The sequence below is a fragment of the Chaetodon auriga genome, chromosome 17, assembly GCF_051107435.1.
Source record: "Chaetodon auriga isolate fChaAug3 chromosome 17, fChaAug3.hap1, whole genome shotgun sequence".
NCBI lineage: Eukaryota > Metazoa > Chordata > Actinopteri > Chaetodontiformes > Chaetodontidae > Chaetodon > Chaetodon auriga.
The window spans coordinates 23801442-23815000 of record NC_135090.1 but is presented as its reverse complement, the minus strand read 5'-3'; the positions used below and the strand labels follow the sequence as shown (position 1 = coordinate 23815000).

The 13559-nt window shown below is 46.4% G+C and overlaps 1 pseudogene across 1 annotated transcript; it reads left to right on the top strand.

Moving 5' to 3' along the window:
• The first annotated feature begins 9558 nt into the window (after positions 1 to 9558).
• On the top strand, positions 9559 to 12690 carry LOC143334998 (uncharacterized; annotated as a pseudogene). Its single transcript, XR_013078380.1, has 2 exons — positions 9559 to 10179; positions 10808 to 12690. The product of XR_013078380.1 is annotated as an uncharacterized LOC143334998 (transcript).
• Positions 12691 to 13559: the final 869 nt, after the last annotated feature.

Sequence of the window (13559 nt, the reverse complement as noted above, 5' to 3'; positions counted from 1 at the left end):
TTTCAGGACATAACAACAAGCATGCGGGTTGAGGAAGTTCAAGGACACTTCAGCAGCTTCTGAGCAACAACGAGTCCACGACCCATTTCAGAAGAAGTTCATTTGACAGCCTCCATATTATGAAGATACGCTCAGCATCACAAAAGAAGAAATTCAGATTTTAGGTTGAGAGGAAGGCTCGAGCTCAAAGTCTTCTTCATCCTCATCATTGACCAAATCAACAAAATATGAGCGAGTTCATAAAGTCAGAAAAAATCAGGCAAAACGCTTCACATCACCTGCATCACCTGCATCACGTGCATCACGTGCATCACGTGCATCACCTGCATCATCTGCATCACCTGCATCACCTGCATCATCTGCATCACCTGCATCACCTGCATCATCTGCATCACCTGCATCACCTGCATCATCTGCATCACCTGCATCACGTGCATCACGTGCATCACCTGCATCATCTGCATCACCTGCATCACCTGCATCATCTGCATCACCTGCATCACCTGCATCATCTGCATCACCTGCATCACCTGCATCATCTGCATCACCTGCATCACCTGCATCACCTGCATCATCTGCATCACCTGCATCACCTGCATCATCTGCATCACCTGCATCACCTGCATCACCTGCATCATCTGCATCACCTGCATCACGTGCATCACGTGCATCACCTGCATCATCTGCATCACCTGCATCACCTGCATCATGATGCAGCTGGTGGAGTCTGTGGGTTAGAGCAGGTTAGCATTAGCTTAGATCAGACTACCTGCAGTCAAAGACAGGTGCTGGGCTGTCTCACCTTTCAGATGTCTCTTCTGATGGCTGGACGCTTTGGGACTGTCTCCGCTGATGCTCGTATCTTTCAGATTCGGGTGTGTCGGCCGTTCTGTGGTTGGAAGACATGTTGTTGTTGACGGATGCTGAATTTCTCGATCGTCTGAAGGTTTGTTTGTGCTGACGCGTTCAGGCTCCGTGTTTGGTTTCACCAGGTGAAGTCAGATGAAGCAGAAACAGTTCACTTCCTGTTATTCTCAGGAGAATTTCAGCTCTTTTAAACTCACATAATGTCTGCCACCCGGATAATAACTGTATATATTTCTGGCACCGCGCTCCCGGCGGGCTTTGAACCCCTGACCCTGACAGCATTAGTGCCTTGCCCCACTGAGGGAATTCAAGCTCACCCTCACATTACTGTGCAGTGTGTGAACCTGTGAGTGGAGATGTGCTTTAATCTCAGGTGTGACTCCTCTGAGGTTTGATATATAATATGTATGAGCTGCATGTAAATGTGAAGAGGAGCAGCTGGGCTCCCACAGACGCTGAAGGTGACTCCTCTTCTCGTTAATGGACTGACGAACAGAGAGGAGGCGGCACGAGGAGAGAAAGTCAAAAGTCAAAAATACAGACTGCGAGGGAGAATGTTGGACCACGGAGAGACGGACGGGACAATGAGCTGAAAAAGACCAAACTGGAGTTAATGGAACCAGAAGAGATTAAAACCACTGCGCTGAGCTCTGAGAGACTCACCGAACCGTCGAAGCTGCTCGCTAACAGACTTCATCTCTCCATGTCCAGTACAGAGATGCTTCAGCCTAGCTTAGCACGAAGACTGGAAGCAGGGGGAAACTGCTAGCCGAGTCTTGAAGCTAACTCTAACTTCACCCAGACGCTAATTCTAAGCTATGTTGCCCTAGATGCTAACCTTTAAGCTAATTTGAGCTATGTCTGCAAAGTGTCGTCAGGAAGGTTCCAAACGTACCACCGATGGCTGTTACAGGAAAGCTCACTAATTCAGGCTGTTGATTTGATGTCACACCTCCAGCCAGCAGATGGCCTCCCAGGAGGATTGTGGGAAGCCAGTTAACGAGCGTGAGACGTCCTGCTGAACTGGTGGCCTGCAGCTCATTATCAGTCTCATCAATATGTACATAATGATTGACTTGTCAGCTCAGGTTTGACAGACTCACAGAAGACAAACACACATCAGCCGGGGGAGTAACGGGAGTCTTATGACGTCATCAGGGGTGACATTTCTATTGGCGTTATGATGTCAGCATGGCGATATGGAACACAGTGTGATGATGATGTGATTATGGGAAAATAAGTAAAAGTCTGATGACATCATATCAAATTTCAAGTTAGAAAAAACAAAATGACATGAGAGTAGACGATTCAGATAACTTCAGAAAGCCACACCTGGTGGCTTTAACGCCATCTCACCTCCTCGACTCCTTGAACTGCGTTACCCAGAAGCCCTCTGTAGGTGACCGTGACAGGACGCCTCATTGTCCAGACCAAGCTCAGACTGAAGGACAAGACGAAGCTTTCGTGGCACAAAAGAAGAGAAATACATGGAGACATGCGAGATGAGAGCTGTGGGAGGACTGAAGGCTACTTATCAAGCCTGGCTGTAATGGTGGGGACAGAAGAAGAAGAAGAAAGGGTGACAGGAAGTTGTAATTATCACCTGCCAGTGCTCGCTCTGCTGCAGACTGCAGACAGCGCTCCACTCTACCATCAGCATCTGGACAAAATGTCCTCTGAAGCCCCTCTGAGACGATGTGGACACAATGGGAATGAAAGTCATCATTAAAGCATCTCTGCAAACGTTTACACACACACACACACACACACACACACACACACACACACACACACACACTGCAGACGTTCAGTGTTTTATTACCTCATAGAGAAATTCATCAGATTAATTCATAAAAACACACATTTGAATTTGTAGATGTAAACACATGGAAATCTATTCGCCTTCTCATTGGCTGCCGAACCTGCGACCCATCGATTATTCCTGACCGATGTTTTCTCTGATTGCTCAAACCTTGAACTTGCTGCTATCCCCGGTGTGAACACGCTAACGGGGGAAGAAGAAGAAGCTGGGAATCTTCATCCGTATGACGTCGATGACGAAGCCCCACATGAGCACCAACGAACTGACCAATGAGACGGGCCGCCTCTTTGAGGGACGTCACACCTTCAGCTCATTCGTGTCTCGGCCTTTCCTGTCCTGACGCTCAGCCCGTCCCACAGCGACCACAACCACAGAATCACACGCCAATCTGTTTCCCTCCTTTCTGACCAAAGATCTGCTGCCGATCAAGTCCTCCTTTGAGCCGATTGACCTTGAAGGAGCCAATCAGCTGGCTTGAAATGGGACACACCTGACAGGACTTTATAGTTGCCTTTGGTCCTGCAGAGTCTGGCCTCACTGATGCATCTCGGACTGAATTACATGGAGACGTGGATCCACAGAGGCCTCTTAGTTCCGCTTCACCCCCTGAAGAGGTTGGATCTGTTTTCAACCATGTCGCTAATTTAAGCACAAAACGTGTCGCTCGCTCTCAGCTCAGTGAGCCTGACTCGTCCATTGCACACACGACTGAACTGTCAAACGCTCGATACGACCGATGAGGAGGTGAATAACTGTGGGCGCCAAAGAGCCGGATCACATCAGGAACCTCTCGTGTCCTGACATCCCGAACCTTAACGACAGTCTTGTCTCTGATTTGTGCTGTGTGTCACAGTCTCGGTCTCTCACTCCCTCTGCTCCACTCTACCTGCCAGCCACGCCCACCTCATCAGCTCTACTCTGCTCACCTGCTGACACAGCTGCAGCTCATCACAATCAGCCCTGCATTTAAGCCTCTCCAGCACTCTCACCCGTTGCCAGATCGTTCCTCTGCAGTATGCAAGACTTTCCAGCGCTTTCCAAATTGATCACCCGTTGCCGACCTTGCCTGTCCCCGACCTGCTCTCCTCGTCTGCCTCCCGGTAAACTTACCTGCCTTCCGTCCCTGACCTCGTGCTCTGCTTCAGCGTTTCTGGTGTCTGACTGCTCTGCTGGCAATGGTTCATCCGCCTGGCTTCGGCTTTCCTCTTGCCTGCTCCCCCTCGGTACTTCTGCTTCCGTGGACTGCTCATCTGCCTCCGACCACCCCTCTGCTCTCTCCTCGCCGGCACCGCTGTACGATCAGCTGTTTCTTCCAGCTGCGGAGCTCCCTCCTCATCATCAGCGACTGAAGAAAGATACTCCGCTGCGCGCCGGCTCGATCAGCTGTTTCTTCGGTGGCGGAGCTTCCTCCTCGTCATCAGCGGCTTTGGTAAGCCACTTCTCGTTCCCTGGCTTGAGCCCCAGAGACATTTTGAGAACGCTCAGCCCGGAGAACGAACTTACTCTGATCCATACCTTGTTTCTGGTGGTATTAAATAAAAGTCATTACCAACTGATCCTGCTCTCCGTTGTACTGCATTTGGGTCCAAAACACACCCGTTTCACTGTGATGGTTTCATTAACACAACAATCCTCACAGAGCTTGATCCGAACACCTGGAAAGGTGCATCTTTGAAAATCGTAACCATCTGAAGGTTTTAGATATGAGTGACAACCTGCTGCGGACATTGAGAGGCGCCTCCGAACACACCACCGACGATCAAGGTTTTCAGGTTTTGGAAAAGTCACTCTTTCCCTTTGACCTGCTGAGAGAAACGCTGCAGGCCATGAAACTCTGAGAGGACTGCACATTCTCACATTTCTGCATCTGATCCGGACACGTTTCACTTCAACTCGCAGGCCAAGAGTCTGGAGGAGGGAGGGGGAGGTCGGATTCACGCCCGTCTCCCAGAAGCCATGTTTGTTGCTGCTTCCCATCGATGTGCTGATGATGAACGAATCTAATAACTGAACACTGATTCAAGTCATTTCTGTTTCAGCACTTCAGGGAAGAACTTCATCAAATACGGGAGCCGTCAACACTGGACTTTGAAGTAATTAAGTCCATTAACATATATATATTTTACAATTTTAAGGTACTTGTCATTTGAGTATTTCCATTCGACCCGTCCCTCCACATTCATGTCAGAGCCACAGGAACTTGGCACCTCTCACGGCGTTCAGACTTCTCTCGTCTCTCTTGTCTCGGTCCTGCCCTCCTCTGCTTCTTATCCTCCTCCCGTCAGAGATGTTGTGAAGGCACAGATGCAGTATTCAGTTTATTTTTAAAGTATCTGCATCTCGCTCCGGTGCTCCACATTCACATTTTTCAGCCCTCGTTGCCTCAGTCTGAGGTACAGATTCAGTGACACATGGTTGATGCTCGCCTCAGAAGACCTGCTTCACTGGTTTTGATGCAGCTTGTGGTGTTGGAGCAGAATTAGATGTACTTGTAAAGTATTTCCCTGATTTAAAAAGATGCTTCAGCTATCAGCGAGTCAGTATCATCCTTCAAAAATTGATGTGGGTCAAAGGTTTGTAGAAGCTGCAGTGAACTCTGCTCAGCCTCGTGTATGAAGATAACCCCGCCATGAAACACACTTATCTTCCTTTGGTTTCATGCCAGGGTTCAGTTTCAGTGTATTTGTCCTGCACATCTTGAGAACAACTGTGAAAAGTAGCAGAATGTAAGTGAAACATTTGCTGAGCTCCACTCAGCTCATCATTCTGACATCCTCCAAGAGTCCGACAGGGCAGACTGTCCGTCCACGAGCCGAACACTGTGGACTGAACTTTGGTGTTACTGTTACAGGACTAAAATGGCTCCAGTTAATGAGAGATTGTTCTTCATCTTGTATTGAGGATAAATTTGCTGATTTTGTGAGTAAGAAAGTGACTCATGGATACATTTTTTAAATTGGTCTAATGTTGAATGAGAGCTGCAGCCTGCAGCCATGAAACAAGCTGCTCTGCTGGTTTGGACATCGTCCATGTTCGTCCAACAGAGGTGTTTGGTCTTTTCAGGTTGTTGTTCTGAGTGTCTGACATATTAGAAAGGATCCCTGCAGAGACACATTTATGTTAAAGAGTAAGATCCTCTGTCTTTAACCAGAAACAGCCGTTACAGCAGTGCTCTCAGCAAAGCCACCAGACTCCATTCAAAAAAACAGTGATTTTACCAAACCTCATTCAGACCTTCTTGGTTTGTCTCCACTGTTCCAACAATCATCACCAACTCTGGTTTGATTGAAACAAACGTGACGGAATCAGGAGACGTCAGAGAAGCATGAGTCTATGTGATGTTCCTGTGTGTGTGTGTGTGTGTGTGTGTGTGTGTGTGTGTGTGTGTGTGTGTGTGTGTGTGTGTCGCAGAGCAGTTGAGAGAGAACAGGAGAAGAAATTAAAAACTGACAGAAGTTCAGTGATGAAGAAAAATGACATTGTATTAAAATAGATTTCACATTTAAAAATCAATATTTCATCTCATTAAGTGACTTTTTTTACTCTGAGCTTTTACATTTAGCCATTTTATGAGGTTTCATGTTTTTAAATTCATTTCATTACATTTGTTCGTTGACTGTGCAGCTTAAAGATTGAACGGTTGGCAGACTAATTGTTTTATGTCTCAGTGAATTAGTATTGATCTCCATACTCATACTGAATACATGTGTACTGCGTGTACATGTACACTGCACTTTGTTCCTGCTCTCTTTTTCATATTTGGTGTCACTGCTGAGTCTAACTGATGATCTGCACACTAACTGGATTGTAAACACATCATTGAAAAGCAGAAGGCTGGAGGCAAAGACGGACGTGCAGCCCAGAGAATGAACGGCGTTTCCTTTAGCGCCACCTTCAGGACAAAAATCCACTTCTATGCAAGAGACGTGTGAAGGATGATGGACATACAGCAGAGTCACGGACGAGGACGCTGAGAGGCGTCGAACAGAAATACGTCCCTTAAGGTGAAAATGAGAAATGTTTCTGTTGGTAAAATGCGACAACAAAGATGGCCGAGCATTAGAGTCACAGCCATAATACACCTGCACGTGTCCAGGTCGGTCATGTGACACCTGTCAGCTGATCACACTTAAAGCTGCAGATGGTAACTGGACTTTGTTTTTATGTTACATTTTAAACTTATTAGTCTGCTTGGAAATGCTCAACACGGACAAAGAGGCCGTTAGCAGCGCTTTCGATCACCTTTAACGACCATCGATCGATCATTCAATGTGCCTTATTAAATTATGACTCACACAGTTACTCAGGTGTGTTATTGGATTAATAATCACACTGATTGGTCCTATAATAGTTTACGTATTTGTTAGTCAATTAGACACCTGTACACGCCTGCTGTTCACCTGTACACGCCTGCTGCTCACCTGTACACGCCTGCTGCTCACCTGTACACGCCTGCTGTTCACCTGTACACGCCTGCTGCTCACCTGTACACGCCTGCTGTTCACCTGTACACGCCTGCTGTTCACCTGTACACGCCTGCTGCTCACGCCTGCTGCTCACCTGTACACGCCTGCTGTTCACCTGTACACGCCTGCTGCTCACGCCTGCTGCTCACCTGTACACGCCTGCTGTTCACCAGTTGTGAGTATCAGACAGACACACACCTCCAGCTCAGGCAGTGTAATTATTTAATTAAGGTTTGTTAATTCTTGGATGTGATTGAAGCTGAAAGTGTCTCGTCTTGTGTGTAGGCGACCGGTCCAGCAGACAGCAGCATCATCAGCGGTATTGATAGTTAGATAAAGCAGCTGTATATTTAACAGCAGGTCCGCTGTGACTTATTGATCAGGGACATAAATCTGGCTCAGGGTCGATCGGTGTCTCGACCAGCCGCTCGCTGATTAATTAAACTTTTAATTTCCTCAGTCGATACTTCCTTAATATGCTCATATTGATCAGACTGTGTGTGTGTGTGTGTGTGTGTTACGTCTAATTAGTCAAACTTTAATTAGAATGAAAGATGCATTATGAGACGTTCTCTTCTTCATCTTCACTGTTATTTTCTGCCTTTTTCAGCTCATTGTTGCTTCATTGAAAATCAAAGCTGAATCTGAGCAAACGTCACGATGGAGCAGAAAAAAAGGCTGATGACATCTTTTTCTAAAGTACCAAATAAGAGAACGTCAGCTGACCTTCTTCTTCTTCTTCTCTCAGAATAATTGTGTTTGTTTCATCACTGTGTTCCGCCTTTAATTAGACCTGCAGGAGCACTTTGCCATTGACTTTCATCATCAGTGTGTTAATATTCATCAGATTTTATGCTGCATGTTGTTTTCACAGTCAGCTGGATGTTACTAACATCATTATTTAGCATGTGAGTTATTCACATTGAGCTTTTGTTGCCTCTGAATGTCCACAGCTGTCGACTGCATGTTGAACATGAGTGTGAGTGGACGGAGGACAGAGGACAGTGATTTCTAATGGGCGTCTATGAATCAGTGATGGACCGTGTGGATATTTAACATTCAGTCTGTTCGATCGCTGCGATCAGCATCAAATGTGCATGTGACGTGCACACGTGTCATTGTTGGTGATCTGTATGAAGTGGGAAAGGCCAAACATTGTGAGAAGTGCCTGCTGGAGACGCTATGGAAAAGAAACAAAGTGTGAGCGAATGTAGAGAAATGAAAGACGTTAAAGCTGCAAGTGAAGCAGTGAGAGGAAGCTCAAGTGAGGAAAGGACTGAAAGACGCGCGCACGCACACACGCACACACACACACACACACGCACACACACACACACACACGCACACACACACACACACACGCACACACACACACAGTATTTGTGCATCTTGACACACTTCGGCCTCTTGCTGATGTCTTTCCTCTTTTTTAAATCGAGTCAATAAAAGCCAGAAACATTTCGCAATAAAGCAATTTAAAACATAAAAAGGAGTTAAAGACTAAATGAAGCTCGTTAAGTAAAAGCAGAGACACATTAAAACAAACCCACAGAGACACGTCTCCAAACTTTAATGGTCCAAAAATGACACAGTGGAGGAGGAGTGAGGAAACCTTCAGACCGAAACAAAGAGAGCAGCCAGCCGCCATGATGCCTCATCTGACCACCACCATCAGCCCACCTCGAAGACAAACAGCCTGGACGACAGGCGTCACACAGAGACACGCCCCTTCATCTCACCTGAGGACGACCTGAGCTGAAGGCTCTTCTTCCTGTGACTGACACCTGTTTCGAAGAACTCTGCTCTTATGTTTGTCCATCGTTTCCCACAGCACCACTAAAGGACTTCTGTCTTCTTCCCTGTCAAAACTCAGTGCCTACGTTACCCACAGTGCAACTCGATCATTGACAGTTTGTTGGAGGTCGCCATCTTGACAGGCGGAGCGAGGTGAGAGCGTGGGTCCGGGAAGCCCACGTCTGTCCCCCGACTGTCCCTCGTCAGTGACGGGCGGCGGTCCCACTCCTCCGCGGCTCGACTCGTCTCAGAGGTTGCAGATTGTGTTTCAGCTCAACTTGAAGGTCTGTGTGGCCTCATGGGAGGAAAGCCTAAAGAAATGTCCTGCTAACCTTTCATTGTCAGGTGTGTCAGTGTGACGTCATCAAGTGTGATAAAAGTCTGATGGAGCTAAAAGACACTGGAAAAAACCCTGTTTCTGCACAATCACTTGTTCCAGCCTCCAGTTCAGGTGGTGGCGGCCTCTAAGCTCATTTGCAAACCGCCATTAAACACTGAAGAAGAAGAAGAAGAAGAAGAAGAAGAAGAAGTTGTACCGGAAGCAATTGTACCTACCGCAGCTAACGTGCTAACTTCTCCCGTTATGTATCTAGTGTGTTGCTATAAGACAAGATGAAAATGAACCACCAGAGTCAGTTTGTGTGGATAAACGTGTTGAAGTAGACTCAGTGTAAACTCGGGATGTTTCACCACAGACTGTTAGCAGGAATGCTAAAGAAAGTATAGCATTACAGCATTAGCATAGCTTTCTAGCAGGAAGTAGCCGGAGAAGGAACTCGACCACACAGCGCGAGTCGGAGAAGCTTCGATAGAGACTAAACTGTATTTTCCACGGGCTCAAAATGTCCAGATAAACCTGTCAGAACAGACTCTGTGCTGTTCTCTTTATCTGAAAACATTTAACATCCGAATTATGTCCTGTTGTCCTGTGAAGCTAATGAAGCTAACTTAGCTTTGCTAGCTGGAAACACACGGACGTGAACGCAGCAGCACATCAGAGTGAGCCAACAGTTTTAACGGAGTGTGTCTGGAGGAAAAGTTGCTGTGAATCAGTAAAAATGTCTAAAGTCCAAACGCTGAGAGCTTTTGTGGAGCAGCGACTGACTGCGGCTGCTGAAGAGATAATGGAGCTGTTTGAAAGAACGATAGCAGAGTACGAGGAGGAACTTTGTCGACAACGAAAACTACTGGACGCTGTTTTCCAGCCTGAAGTCCGGTTACACAGAGCAGGTTTGACTCTTTACTGCTTATTCTCACTGCAAACTGCTGCAAACCTGCTGACATCCTCCGATTTGAGACAGAGTTCAACTTCTATCAGGACTCTCAACATGTAATATATTAATGAAAGCCTTGAAAAGATTACAAACATAAGGTATGTTGGGCTTCAGTGTTTCTGCTGTATGTTTGGGTCAGTGCGACATAGCAGTCCAGCGGCCTCACAAGGTCACGTGATTTGTTCCGGGGGAACTGTTGTCCACGTTGTCATGTGATCTGACAGCGACGGTTAGTGGCGATCATGCATCTGTTCTCATTTAAAGTTTCCATTTTGAAGGAAGGTCAGTTTTGTCTGTGTTGAAGCTCCAAATGAAAGTAGAAAACACCCGAAGATGATGAAGTATGTGCGGTATGGTTATCTGAAACCACTGAACTGATAGAAGATGTTGGCCGTTACTGTTATTTTATGGCGTTTCTGCTGTGATGAAATGCAAAGTGCACGATATGTTTGGAGTTTGTTTTAGTTTGACAGACTTCCAAATATGTTCAACATCTCTCCACATTGAAGAAAGCGGTGGTTTAAAAGTTAACAGGAAATGACCGTTTTCTAAAAGGTGTGTATGTGTTTCATGATCCTCCACAGACGTCCAGCAGCTGTTGGTGAGTCAAGAAGAGGATCCTCCTGAGCAGCAGGACTGTCTGGACAGTCTGGACCAGGAGGAGCCACCAGAGCTGCCACACATTAAAGAGGAACAGGAGGAACTGTGGACCAATCAGGAGGCTGATATCAGTAAGTTCACACTCAGTGTCCCTGTGAAGAGTGAAGAAGAGGTTGATGAAGAGGAACCTCAGTCCTCACAGCTTCATCAGAGACAAACTGAACAGATGAAGACAGAATCTGATGGAGAGGACTGTGGAGGACCAGGACCAGACAGGAACTTGAATCCAGATCATTTACAAGCAGCTCCTCATGACACGACTTCAGACTCCTCTGAACCTCAGACGGACGACAGTTGTGACTGGGAACCTCCGTCAGGTTTAAAGCCTCTGCAAAACAATGAAGAATCTGGAAGTGATGTGGAATGTAACAGAGGAAAAACCTCATTTAACTCTTGTGCTACAAGCCTTGGCTCAAAGAAACATCTGCAGAAACACAATGGAATCCAAACAGGAGTGAAACCATTTAGTTGTTCAGTTTGTGGTAAAGGATACAATCATAAGAACTCCTTAAGGAGTCACATGAGACTTCATTCAGAAGGAAAAAGTTTCAGCTGCTCAGTCTGTAGAAAAGCTTTTCAGTCGAGAAGAGATGTTGTGAGACACATGAGAATCCACACAGGGGAGAAACCCTTCAGTTGTTCAGTCTGTGGTAAAAGATTTGCACAACGCTCAAGTTTGACTTCACATTTAAGAGTTCATACGGGAGAAAAACCTTTCACATGCTCAGTTTGTAAAGCCAGTTTTGGTCATGGAAGCACTTTGTCCAAGCACATGAGAATCCACACTGGAGTGAAACCCTTCAGTTGTTCAGTCTGTGGCAAAGGATTTACACAAAACTCAAGTTTGACAGTACATTTAAGAGTTCACACAGGAAACAGATCTTTCTCATGTTCACTTTGTAAAGCCAGTTTCAGTCACAGAACCCATTTGACCAAACACATGAAAGTCCATACTGGAGAGAAACCATTCAGTTGTTCACATTGCGGTAAAACATTTGCCCAAGATGGAGCTCTGAGGCAGCACATGATTGCTCACGGTGGGGAGAAACCATTCAATTGTTCATTTTGAGGTAAAGAATTTGCACAAAAGGGAAGTCTGAGACAGCACCTGACTGTCCACACGGGGGACAAACCAGTCAGCTGCAACGTCTGTGATGAAAGGTTCCCTCGACTCACTCTTACCAAAAAACACAAGTGTGCTGGTGAGAGCAGAGGACGTGAAGGAAGCCTGGACTGAACCACTCAGAGAAGACTTGACTCCGTGCTCATCGGCTCACCGCGAGGCAGACTCCAAAAAGGACGTGTCACATGAGATGAAGCCACGTGATCATTCTTCATGTGTCGCGTTGTTTCCTGGGAGCTGTGCGTTCGATCGTACGTGTGCTCGTCCACGTGAAATGTTTTTAAACTGTCCCAGTATCTGAAGCACTGAGGCCAGCAGGTGGTTTAAAATGTGATTTCTGAATGAATCCAGTAACTCGGTTTACCTCGAATTTAAGGGCCTCTCCTGGTCCTCAGTTGGTCTCACTGTGTGTCTTAAAGGTCCAGACGTGTTTCAGTCTGTCTTCATCAGTTGTCGGATGTGTGTGTGGACAGTCTTGTTGTTGTTGTGTCTTCATGCTGGGTCTCGTGCTTATGTTTACTGCATTTATTTTGTCATGACAACAAACCTCCAAGTGAAAACAAAGACGAATCCGCCCACCAGGAAACAGTCTGTGAAACGTAAAGATGGAGCTGAGTGGAGAAGTGAGGGGAACCCACTCAGTGGAACGTCTTCTGCAGCTGTGGGTTTTGTCTTTTTCATTGTATTCGTGTCTGAAATGGATCAGACATCAGAATTAAAAGTGTTGGTACTCGATGCCTTCAGTCGTGTCGTCTTCTTTATTTAACTGAGGCAGAAAAATAAATCTGCTTCAAGAGCACAAACACGGTTTACTGGTTTAACCTGAAGGACACCAGAACGTCCCAACGTTTCTTCTGTCAGCTTTAAAAGTGAACTCAAACACGTTGACTGTTTGAAGACACTGATTTACATTCATTTACTTTGTTTTTAAACTTTGTTTAACAGATTTAGTACGACGATAGCGTCGTGTCATCACAGCATGAAAAAGTGAAAAGGCAAATGAAAGACGGGAGAGACGGTGACAGCTTCCAGAGACCGAGAGACCTGAAACAGCAGAAGCTTCCATCAGGCAGCCAATAGCAAACCGGGAAAGTAAAGCAGCACGATACTGAAAACCCTCCAGACTGCAAACGCTGCTTCAGTCGGGGACGGGTGGACAATCTGTCCTCTTAGTGAACAGCAAGGAATGACTCCACGTTTTCCCAAATCGATCATTAATGAAAGTCAATTTTTTTCCAGTCTGAGGACAATGAAGGACGTCTGTCGTCTCGTCCAGCAGGTGCAAGACTGTTGATTTCCAGCTGGTCAGTTTTAGCCACAAACAGAAGATCTGTGTCCACGCTTTAAAATGTCCACCCAACCTTCCTCTGGTCTCCCCTTTCCCAGGTCCTCCCCCCAGAGGCAGACAAGTGTCCAGTCCCTTTCTCCTCTGACCGTTTTCTGGAAATTTGGTTGAATTTGAGCGACGGCGGCGGCTCCGTTAGCTGAGGCCGCCCAGACTGAAAGCTTCAGTATATCTGTCCACCCAGGCAGATATACCCTCCTTTTTTACT